Source organism: Colletes latitarsis, chromosome 1 (genome assembly GCF_051014445.1).
Source record: "Colletes latitarsis isolate SP2378_abdomen chromosome 1, iyColLati1, whole genome shotgun sequence".
In the NCBI taxonomy this organism is placed as follows: domain Eukaryota; kingdom Metazoa; phylum Arthropoda; class Insecta; order Hymenoptera; family Colletidae; genus Colletes; species Colletes latitarsis.
This window is the reverse complement of record NC_135134.1, coordinates 36,785,747-36,798,658: the sequence shown is the minus strand read 5'-3', so window position 1 is coordinate 36,798,658 and position 12,912 is coordinate 36,785,747. Positions and strand designations below refer to the sequence as shown.

General features: G+C 31.6%; 1 protein-coding gene across 2 annotated transcripts in view; it reads left to right on the top strand.

Moving 5' to 3' along the window:
* The first annotated feature begins 1,037 nt into the window (after positions 1-1,037).
* LOC143343334 (monocarboxylate transporter 14) overlaps positions 1,038-12,912 on the top strand; it is a 37,132-nt gene continuing 25,257 nt past the window's right edge. Inside the window, exon 1 of one of the 2 annotated variants that reach the window (XM_076768142.1) lies at positions 1,038-1,281. The gene's annotated coding sequence lies outside the window, so the exon portion shown is untranslated. The remainder of the gene's footprint in view (positions 1,282-12,912) is intronic. The other variant, XM_076768134.1, reaches the window with a different exon arrangement.

The window sequence follows — 12,912 nt, the reverse complement described above, 5'->3', positions numbered from 1 at the left end:
GACAAATTGTTCCATTGTAAATGGAGCACGGAGACTTACGTTGAGACTCCTTTTTAGACTTTAGAAGAACCGTTTTTGAATTATATACATGTCTATATATGCACACAGCTACACGTACACAGGCAGACATACATACACACATTCACGTATAAACGTATACTATTCACACCTACAAAAGTATAAAAGTCTTATTTCAACAAAAATAAAGATTAAATTACAACTATGTATTATCTCTTGTTTTTTCCAGATCCTACTGTAATCATACAAATTTGTTATGATTTTGTAAAACGATGCCAATAAATAACAGATTAGTTATGATATTAGAAGATCGCCAAAAGTTTACATCAACAGATAAATATTTTCCATTTGCAATTTGTCATAAGAATCGCAAAGGCTGAAGAAAGTTTTGAAAAGCATTCAAAACAATTATCTATATATACACATTTATTCTTTCTTATAAGTATATTTAATTCACAGAAAACGATAAACAAAATTTATCGGCAATCGATTAAATAAGTTTAAAAAATTTTTTCAAACGTTTGCAAATTTCAAAATGAAGTATTTTTAAAAAGTAATGGCTACTTATTATGCTTAAAGAGGTATCGTATTTCAATAATTCCGATATCTATAAAAGTGATATTGATTTTGTTTCTCGTATACATATACACAATTACATCGTGTACTGATATTAAATATTTAAAAGTATGAACTATAAACAATATCGTTATTTACATGCTCTAAAAATACAAAAATTTTTAATTGATTTTTATTCGTATATATTCCAATCAGCATATCATATTAATTGCCTTTGTTGTGATCGAAAGACGTGAAAGATTTTATAGGTTCACACGTAATTATACCATGGTATAACGTATAAATAGATTTGACCATTAGTAGTTTGATTTTTAATCTAATAAACGGATCGAGACACTAGATATAAACCGTCGAAGAAATGACTTGCGCCCTCTTTTCAGCCGCAGGTGTACTCGGAAACGTTTCCAGTGACGTGAGCGCCCAGCAGCGCCTAACGCTTCTCTATTTCAGTACACAAGGCGCTTTCAATCGAAGTGGTTATGCACATGCAATAAAGAAAAAGCTCGCATTTTGTGACAACATTGAACGTCGATGTTGTAGTGGATATCGATCGAGGGGAAACGCACGTCTAAAAGCCGACGGAAGGATTCTATTCCAGTAAATCTTTTAGTGAACTTAACGATTTTCGTCGGTCTATTTTTACGAGAAACAAAAACACCGCCGAAGTACTGGGAACATCCCTCGTGGGTAAGTTGACAGTTCGGTAATTTCCGTACAAGCCGAGTCTTTGTCGCTCGTGCTTTTCATTAATAATAATGTAAGAAAGTATAAACGAATAGATACTTTCTAGTTGACCGTGAGTTTCCATAATGCTTTCGGTATTTGTACAAATTTCTTTTCTCTTGACGTAAACTTTCAAAATTTATAATACGTTTAAGATACTACTCCCTTTGCGTATTATTCGTGAAATATTTGAATATTCTCTTATTCGTTCGTAGATCTAAAGTTTGTCCAGTTTTCGTAGTAAAGTAGTGATAAAATAATAAATTCTGAGATAGTGTTCAAACGTACTTGTCCTAAACCTATTAGTTTGTGAGATATTCGACTATTAGAGTATTATAATCTTAATCAATGAACTACTATATCGCGTGTATATCTCGTCGCCTTGGATGTAAACAAACAGCTGACAGTTTTCAGCTCTACTTCAGAAGCTAAATATCGTAGAAATTATTAATCTTAAGCTAGATGTACCTTGCTATTTTTATTTGTACTATTCATTACTCTATCGAATTCTAATATCAAGTGATTTAACCAAAGATTATTTAACTTCTCGGAACATAGAATGAAAGATTGAAAAATCCAATGGGGCTATCTATACAGGGTGTTCGGTTACCCCAGGGAAAAATTTTAATAGGGGATTCTGGAGGCCAAAATAAGACGAAAATCAAGAATACCAATTTGTTGATGGAGGCTTCGTTAAAAAGTTATTAACGTTTAAAGTTTCATATATTCTGAATTTTTTTCTCGAAAATGCGCAGGATTTCGGGGGTATGTCTATTCACCAAAAATGATTGTAATTGACCCCCGCAACCGAAAATAATTTTTCCAAAACGATTTCAAATTTTTTTTTTCCGTCGAGAAATTTCACACCTTCTCGAATTTTTTTCTCGAAAACACGTAGGATTTCGGGGGTATGTCTATTCACCAAAAATGATTATAATTTACCCCCATAACCGAAAATAATTTTTCCAGAACGATTTGATATTGCTTTATTTCGTCGAAAAATTTAGGCACGTGATTATATTTTCGGTAAGGAATTTTTTTCTCAAAAATGCGTAGGATTTCGGGGGTATGTCTAATGACCAAACATGATTGTAATTGACCCTTGCATCCAAATATAATTTTTCCAGAGCGATTTGAAATTTTTTAATTTTGTCGAAAAATTTGTCCACCTACTAGAATTTTTTTCTCGAAAGTGCGTAGGATTTCGGGGATATGTCTATTCACCAAAAATGATTGTAATTGACCCCTCCAACTAAAAATAATTTTTTCAGAACGGTGTGAAAGTTTTGAATTTAATTGTTAATAACTTTTTAACAAAGCCTCAGTCAAGAAATTTATATTCTTGATTTTTGTCTTATTTTGGCCTCTAGAATCTCCCATTAAAATTTTTCCCTGGGGTGGCCGAACACTCTGTATATTATGCACACCTTAACAATCCCATGAATTATTTATTTTCAGATTCTACAGTAGACGACTCAAATATTGGAATATATTTCAAATACTTGCTTAGATAAAACTATTAGATCAAAAATAAAAAATTAAAAAATTGTTTACATTGTTCGTCGAAGCTTTAAATAATAATTAAAGATGAAGTAGCTTTTTATCTAGATAGTTCTGAACTTTAGTATTTGGGGATAGATTTCTGTTTTCGATTAATCTTTTTTTCGATGAAATTTCTAAAGCCTCGAAAATGATAAAATTTATATTAGAATTCTTTACATACCGTTGCAATAATTTGAAAATATTTTTTCTGAACACTACTTTAATCTATACATTATGCACAGCTCAACAGTCCTATGAATTATTTATTTTCAGATTCTACAATAGATGACTCAAATATTGGAATATATCTTCAATACTTGTTTAGATAAAACTGTTAGATCAGAAATAAAAATTTAAAAAATTGTTTACGTTGTTCGGCGAAGCTTCAAATAATAATTAAAGATGAAGTATCTTTTTATCTAGATAGTTCTGAACTTTAGTATTTGGGGATAGATTTCTGTTTTCGATTAATCTTTTTTTCGATGAAATTTCTAAAGCCCCGAAAATTATAAAATTATAAAATAATTTGAAAATATTTTTTCTGAACACTATTTTAATACCCAAAAATTAGGTAAGTAGTTTTCTTAAATAAAACACTTCTTGGTCTTCTAGACAGGGAATCATTTATTTTTCATTACAAGTAGAACTCAATCGAATTTAAATCGCATGATTTCTTTTCTTCGAGGTAATTCAACTTTGATTTTCTATCGCTTCGAATGGCCCTCATGAAACGGTAACTATGCCAAGTCACGCATAAGCAAATTCATGGAAATAACGTAAATAATTTTACATTTGTCCTTGAGTAAATTTCGTCTTGTTCGTTTATATTTTTAAACGACAACATAACAAATTATGCGATAAGAAGTTTTATACAAAAGTATTCGTTTCACGGAAATGGTCGATCGAGGAATGAGTCAGATATCGTGCGATTTTTTCTCGTTATCGGTAGACTGTTAGTCCTTACTTTTGTCTTCGATAAGGAACCAATCTGTTTGATATAAAAGCGTGCTACTAAAAGAAAAACAATGTTCTTGTAATTTATCTGTTGTTTTTTTTTTCTTAATTTGCTTCTTTCAACCGTTCCTTAGCATTCAACAATTTCCTTTGATCTAGATTTATTTACGAGAAGGGAAATGTCGTCAGTTTATATTTAAAACTACATATTATCGATTACAACTGCAACGTACAAAACATTCACGTGATTCGCGCGAACAAAATACGTGGGAATTAAAAATATGAAAAACTAATGCACGCTACCCTGTATTTATTATCGTACGTGTGTAACAAGCTTACAAGCTATTCTATATTAGGGACATAACACGAACATTATTTACGTTATATCGAGATCTGATATCCATAAAATACATAAACATTAGTTTACAGGGTGTTCGACCACCCCTGGGAAAAATTTTAATGGGAGATTCTAGAGGCCAAAATAAAACGAAAATCAAGAATAACAACTTCTTGATTGAGGCTTTGTTAAAAAGTTATTAACGTTTAAAATTCTGACCGTACTGAATTTTTTTCTAGAAACTGGTTAGGATTTCGGGGGTAGGTCTATTCACCAAAAACTACTGTAATTGATCCCTGCAATCGAAAATAATTTTTCCAGAACGATTTGAAATTTTTTTTTCGTCGAAAAATTTAGACACTGTCGATTTTTCTTAAAAATTCGTTTTTCATTTTTAATAAATTTGGTTGACGGTGTATCGAAAAGTTGTTTAATACATTTTTGCAGGTATTCATGAACTCTAGTTCTCTCCAAAATTTCAATGAAATATATTCACTATTGTAAGAGTTATGGCTGTTTAAATATTGAACCATTTTTATGGGGTTATTCTTATTTTGTGAAGTCAAGGAATAGTTTTTCGAATATTTTTGGAATTTCCACATATTCTTCATCAAAATACGCGTTGTTTGTGTTTTGAAACATTAAAATCGTCCAATCCGTTCAGGAGTTATGACATTTTAAAGATACCCAATAAAATTTCAGGGTAGCATTTCTGGCTATTTTCGGTAGCGAATTTTTTTCTCGAAAATGCGTAGGATTTCGGGGATATGTGTAATGACCTAAAATGATTGTAATCGACTCCTGAAGTACAAAATAATTTTTTTAGGACGATTACAAAAATTATTTTACCCCCAAAAAATTACAGCACCTACCCGAATTTTTTTCTCGAAAGTGGGTTGGATTTCGGGAGTAGGTCTATTCACCAAAAATTATTGTAATTGACCCCAGTAACCGAAAATAATTTTTTCAGAACGATTTAATATTTTTTTTTTTCGTCGAAAAATTTAGGCACTGTCGATTTTTCTTAAAAATTCGTTTTTCATTTTTAATAAATTTGTTTGACGCTGTACAGAAAAGTTGTCTAATACTTTTTTGTAGGTATCTATGGACTCTGCTTCAGAAACAAATTTTCAATGAGATACCTTTACTATTGTAGGAATTATGGCTGTTTGAAAATTGGACTAATGTTAAGGTGTTTTTCTCACTTTACGGTGTCAAGGAACAACTTTTTCAATATTGTTAGAATTTCTACGTTTTCCCCACTAAAATACGCGTTGTTTACATTTGGAAAAATTAAAATCCTCCAACCCGTTCAGGAGTTATGACATTTTAAAGATTCGCATGAAATTTCAGGGTGGCATTTCTGTCTTCACATTAGATTTTCGGTTGGAAATTTTTTTCTCGAAAATGCGTAGGATTTCAGGGGTATATCTATTCATCAAAAATGCTTGTAATTCACCCCTGTAACTAAATATAATTTTTTTAGAACTATTTCAAATTTTTAATTTCGTCTAAAAATTTCACTACCTACTCGAATTTTTTTCTCGAAAGTGGGTAGGATTTTAAAGTATGTCTATTCACCAAAAATGCTTGTAATTGACCTTTGTAACTAAATATAATTTTTTTAGAATCTCCCATTAAAATTTTTCGATAAAATATTTATCGATTACTTTTTTGTGTGCACGGTGGTGGATTTGGAACTCGAGGGGTGGCGTTAACAAAAAAATCACAAAAAAAGTTTGAGATTTCCAGAAATAAAAATATTAAAACGTTGACGTACAATATTCGTCAACGAACAATTAAACGAATTTGAGATAATAGATATTTGTTGCTAGCGGAGGGTTGTTAAAGCTCCTGTAGCCATTTTCTGTATCCGCCACTGTATTCTTGCATACATAAAAAAACTTTTTACGAGCTTCACGAACTTTAAACGCGTAAAGTAGATGGAAACGTGAGGTTGATGCCCCTCCGATGTTGATTACAGACGTTGATCCGATATGCGATGCAATCGTAAAACTGATTATATTTTCAATAACCCGGATGTCACGTTAAAATTACACGACGATAGCGGTGCACCAATAATAGCATACTGACATTCGCGTGTTGCGCGCGACGAATAAACATGGCCTCTTACCGATCCATTCCGGCTAATTACACGGAATAATAGCAATCTAAATATTTCATTGTACTACACTCTTATCAGACGCAACAAAACGTGATGTAGAACTAGCGTAAATAATTAATCGCATCGATAAGTCTTCATTGTTTCGAAATTTCACACCCGGGATGCCGGACGTTGCGTTTGGTCGTTTCGTTATCGGATAATTAATTTCTCGTCTGCTTGTTTTACATTGTCTAATATATGTTTACGTTAACATTAACAGCATCGAGAAACATTTTTCATCGTTTCAATTCTCAAAAAGCACGTGCACCTTAGTGTAGTTTCGTTCACGGTCGGGCAAAGTTTATTCGCAAATAATTAAAAATTATTTTTAAAAATCCGTCGATGGATTTTAGTTTCGGAACGAATTAAAAATTTGTATCGTTATTCGCGAATAAAATGTACTTTCGAAAAATCGAAGGAGCTAAGCTGCAAATAAGAACATACTAACTAGGGAATAAATTTTGTTCTAGGATTATTGACAATGGCACAAGTAGTACCTAATCGTGGAAAAATTCCGATCTTAATTTTTATACTTACAAATTTTTTGTTATAAACAAATTATTTTTTACAAAATTGATGACCAGCATTTATATGCGTATAAAAAACCATGAAACTTTTCCTTAAGAAGTTTTCTTCTATCTATGATAGTTTTTGAGATAGCCTATTGTAGCTGAAACTTTAGGGGGTCGTTTCACCCCCTAAATATGAAAACTATAAAAAAATACGTATATCTTATTTTTCGGTCCTTTAAAACGTATACAAAATTCAAAACAATCGGAGGCGAACACCTGAAAAACCTTCTTTGTTAGTTCGATACTTTTATTTTACAATTACGAACAATAAGATTTTGAATTGTTAACACGTTAACTACCACGCCAGTTTTCCATGTTTAAAGATGTTCATTTGTTCGAATTATAACGTGAAATACAGAAATATTCGATATTTTACAATATTCCAAATTAAAATAGTGTTATTTATAATTTTACGAATAATAGATTTCTTCCATTGTAAATAATATTGTAACACGGTGTAAATTCAAAATGTCGGTCATCGGTGATAATCAACGTGAAAAACGTTGACTATCTAGTGGATATTATTGAAATTCATGACATATATCTTACATAAATCCTTAGTTTATTAAATCCTTATATACAGGATATTCGACCACCTCTGGGAAAAATTTTAATGGAAGATTCTAGAGGCCAAAATAAGACGAAAATCAAGAATACCAATTTGTTGATGGAGGCTTCGTTAAAAAGTTATTAACAATTAAATTCAACAATTTCAAATCGTTCTGGAAAAATTATTTTCGGTTGCAGGGCTCAATTACAATCGTTTTTGGTCATTACACATACCCCCGAAATCCTATTCAGTTTCGAGAAAAAAATTCCTTACCGAAAATATAATTTCAGGCCAGAAATGTCTGCCCGAATTTTCATGAGAAACTTTAAAACGTCATAACTTCTGAACGGATTGGACGATTTTAATGTTTAAGAAAGCAAACTACGCGTATTTTGGTGGAGAATATATACAAATCGCAAAAATATTCGAAAAGTTGGTCGTTGACCCCGCAAAATGAAAAAAACCCCATAAAAATGGTCCAATTTTCAAACAGTCATAACTCCTACAATTGTGAATATATTTCAATGAAACTTTTTTCTGAAGTAGAGCTTATGGGTACCTACAAAAAAGTATTAGACAACTTTTCTGTAGGATGTCAAACAAAATTACTAAGAATGAAAAAGGAATTTTTAAGAAAAATCGACATGGGGTAGGTGCCTAAATTTTTGGACGAAAAAAAAAATTTTTAATTAATTCTGAAAAAATTATTTTTGGTTGCGGGGGTCAATTACAATCATTTTTGATGAATAGACATACCCCCGAAATCCTGTGCATTTTCGAGAAAAAAATTTAGTACCGGCGGAACTTTAAACGTTAATAACTTTTTAATACTTTGATTGCCACGTCATCCATATATAGGTGACAGGATTTACCATTATGATACTAGAAAAATTAATTCTCAAGTTAAGATGTCGAGGGAAGTAAATTTGAATAGAGTTTGTGAATTTTAACAAGGTTATGAAAATAAGTACTGAAACAAATTTAAGGTTATGTAGGTTGCAATGGTCTAAAATCAAAATTTTACTTGTGCAGAATATTATACGGTTTTGATATGGCAGTGAACGTGTTAACAAAGCCTCCATCAACAAATTGGTATTCTTGATTTTCGTCTTATTTTGGCCTTTAGAATCCCCTATTAAAATTTTTCCCAGGGATGGCCAAACACCCTGTATATATCCTTACATTAAATCCCTTCAATTTAATAAAAGAGATATATCCATTAAAATGGACGTAAGATTTATAGTGGTGATAATATATCCTAGTTGAACAATAGTGTCCAATGGCTACATGTTACAAAATAGTTTATCATGAAAACACCCATAATAGCGCTAGTGTCGTTAGGACTGCTACGAAGCAACGAGTACGTCATTTAATTATGGAATAGTTTCATTTTTCATACTGCAATTTGAATATCGAAAACATCTCTGAACATAGGAAACTAACGTGGAAGTGAACGTGTTATCCATAACCTAGTATTGCAATTTGTTGTATGGTCATTGAACGTTTTGTGAATATTGATACGCACAATCTCTGCCAATGAACGAGCAGGTCAATCACATTTGGCGTACAAACGAATAGTGAATTTTTCAAGACGCTGTATATTGTTGATTAATTGCCAAATGGATCGCGATAAAGCAGGATCCTGCTTGTTGATTTTCCACCGACGGACCAAAGACGTGGGAATCGACCCGGGCGGTCGCCATGGCGACTCCCCTCGATCACCCACCTTAGGCGCTCCTGAATCGTCCTGTGCGTACACATTTTACACACACACGCGCGTACACACGGTCCTTATGGCGCCACCGAAATGTATAACTCGTGACCTAATCTCTTTATCGCGATAGACTGTATTCCTACTTCCGTTACGCTTCTTACGTCATTGATTTTATTGCTATCACTGAAACTAAAAAGAAAAAAGTTGGTACAACTGAAAAATGAATAATAATTTATTCAGTTAGTTTGCTTTTTGCTTAAATATTTTAAATTATAGGCTTGAAAATAACATAAACTTCTTGGTTTTGACTTATATTTACAAATCGTCTATTCGAGTCATTGCATCGACCTAAGTTGAAGGTTCTCTTAGAGAATAATATGATAAAAACCTATTTTGTACAATATATAGGGTGTTCAGCCATCCCTGGGAAAAATTGTAACGGGAGATTCTAGAGGCCAAAATAAGACGAAAATCAAGAATATCAATTTGTTCATTGAGGTTTCGTTAAAAAGTTATTACAAAATTGAATTAAAAAATTTCAAATCATTCGCAGAAAAATTATTTTTGGTTGTAGAAGTCAATTACAATCATTTTTGGTGAATAAACATACCACCGAAATCTTACGTACTTTCTGGAAAAAAATTAGAGTAGGTGCTGAAATTTTTCGACGAAAAAAAAAATTTCAAATCGTTCTGAAAAAATTATGTTTGTTTGCGAGGGTCAATTACAATCATTTTTGGTCGATACACATATCCTCGAAATCCTACGTACTTTCGAGAAAAAAATTCTTCCGTAGCCGTGTAGCCGGAAATGTTTTTATAACTTTTTAACGAAGCCTCAAACAACAAATTAGTATCCTTGATTTTCGTCTTATTTTTGTCTCTAGAATCTCCCATTAAAATTTTTTCCAGGTGTTATCGAACACCGTGTATAAACAAATTATATCATTTTTACATGAAAAAGAAAACATTAATTATAATTCTACGTTGAATAACTGTGATTACGAAAGTGTTGTAAATAAAGAGATCAAATCAATTGAAATTTTCATTTGATTTATGTTATTGATTTATATTTCAATATTAGGGAATAATTCTTTTCAAAGTTAGTTGGTATATGATAAAGTAAAAACGATTTGTAAAAAATACTTTCTATAAAGTGTTTTATGAAACATCGAGGGACCCTGAATCTCGAGGACCAAAATTATATTCTAAGTTAAACTTACTTCCCCTATATGTAAGTGAAAAATCAGTGACAAATTAAAAATTATTTCGAATAATGAATACAATCGATTTATTCGTTATTCATAAACAACTGATATTTTCTTTTTCTTCATATTTTTTTACTTCTTTTTTAATATTCGCCACGGTAGAAAATGATCTCTCTCCAAATATTTATCAATTTCGTTTCAATCGTCTTGAAATATTCTCCAGAAGTGCTTTGATTTTAGATACATACGTTTATGTACAATCTTAATTATAGCACATTTATTTAAATCATCTATGAGTATTGCGAATTTTACAATAAAATAATAATTAATATAAGTAAATGGAAAAAACGAGGTACATAAGATCAATTCAGAAAACTGTACGTGCATCTTCATTTGTATTTTCTAAACTGAAAAACGAAACGTTCGGTGTCTTATGAACAGTAGTGTAAATCGGCACAACTTTAGTTAGTGGGACAATGACCAAGGGGTTGTCACGTATCCTCATATTTTATTCAAAAGCTTATGCCTCAAGAATCGCAATGGTGGTGGTCCGGATTGCTGGAGCCTTCTCAGTCACGAGATATGGAGGTTGCTAAAAGGGCGTGTCTGGTTAGGATTTCAAACATTTTTCTAAGTTATTGTAACAAAAAATCTAAAAAGAATAAAGATAACTTTGGTGTAAAACAAAAAAATTTTTTTCTAAATTACCCTAATTTGATTCTTTAGTTTGAACTTTATTCGTTCGCAATTTTAAACCAATACGCTTAAAAACAATATTAATTAATAATAAACACAATTTCAATAAGACGTTTTATTATTAATCTGTAAATCGGTGCCTGTTTTAACGATTTGAAATTTTTCAAATGTTTTTAAATACGTAATGTATGTCTACTGAGGTGGTCGTTATTTTTTGACTTTCGATTTATTTTTATCTTCTTGAATGATGACGTTTGGTAAAAAAAATGATACGTGTAAAATTTCAAATTGTGATTTTACGTTAAAATGACTATTCCGTTATTTTTTTCTGTTATTTTTATTACGTGTACTATTTCTTATACAGGGTGTTTGGCCACCCCTGGGAAAAATTGTAACGGGAGATTCTAGAGGCCAAAATAAGACGAAAATCAAGAATATCAATTTGTTCATTGAGGTTTCGTTAAAAAGTTATTAACGTTTAAAGTTCCATAACGACTGGAAAATTTTTCGGCAAAAAAAAATTTCAAATCATTCTGGAAAAAATATTTTTGGCTGCGGGGGTCAATTACAATTATTTTTGGTGAATAGACATACCCTCGAAATTCTACGCAGTTTCGAGAAAAAAATTCATTTCTGAAAATATGTGTGGCCAGAAATGTTGCCCTGAAACATGCGTACGGTTAAAACATCATAACTTCTGAATGGATTGGAGAATTTTAATGTTTCAAAATGCAAACACCGCGTATTTTGTTAGAGAATGTGTAAAAATTCCAAAAATGTTCGAAAGGTTGTTCCTTAAATACGTAAAGTGCGAAAACCCTCACAAAAATGGTCCAATTTTCAAACGACCATAACTCTTGTAATAGTTAATGGATTTTATTGAAATTTTTTTCTGAAATAGAGCTCGTGGATACCTACAAAAAAGTACTAAACAACTTTTTCATACAGCGCCAACCAAATTTATTAAAAATAAAAAACGTATGTTTAAGGATAATCGACGGGGAGTAGGTGCCTAAATGTTTCGGCGAAAAAAAAAATTTCAAATCGTTCTGGAAAAATTATTATCGGTTTTGGGGGTCAATTACAATCACTTTTGGTGAATACACATACCCCCGAAATCCTACGCACTTTCGAGAAAAAAATTCGTTTAGGTGGACAAATTTTATTAACAGTTTTTAACAATAATTTTTTAAATAATTTTTTAACGAAGCTTCAATCAACAAATTGGTATTCTTGATTTTCGTCTTATTTTGGCCTCTAGAATCTCCCATTAAAATTTTTCCCAGAGATGGCCGAACAACTTATATAATAATTGCATTTGTATATTACTACTAACAGTGTATTCAAAATCTGTAAGATTCGTTTAACATTAAGTTTACCATTGTAGCGTCTGAATCGTACCGTTAGTTGAGTCTGCTACCTGTGGTACGAAATTCTGTCGTTCATTGAACTCAGGAACCTTTCAGGCAAATTTCTTTCCGTGGATGACCCTTTTACTACAGAAAAACACGTTTTACCTGCCGGTCCCCAGTAGCAACAAGCGTTTCTCATTTAGTCAACGTTGAAAGTTCAATGTTTGCATTTCGTAGAGCAGTGTTCAAATAGTGGATGTACTCATACCGAAACAATGGAAAATAGAAGCATTAATAAAATATATCTGTTAGATTATTACAAAAGACAGATCGTTGGAACAAAGCTTCCTAGTAATGGACAAGTTTTCAGAGTGTTATTTTATAATTTGCGAGAAGCAAAATTGAACCTTCAATCGACACATAATAGTATTAAAAAATTGATAGAACTGTATCAAAACTACCGACAGTTGCAAAGCTCTGACCATCGTCGAACCGAATTACAAACAG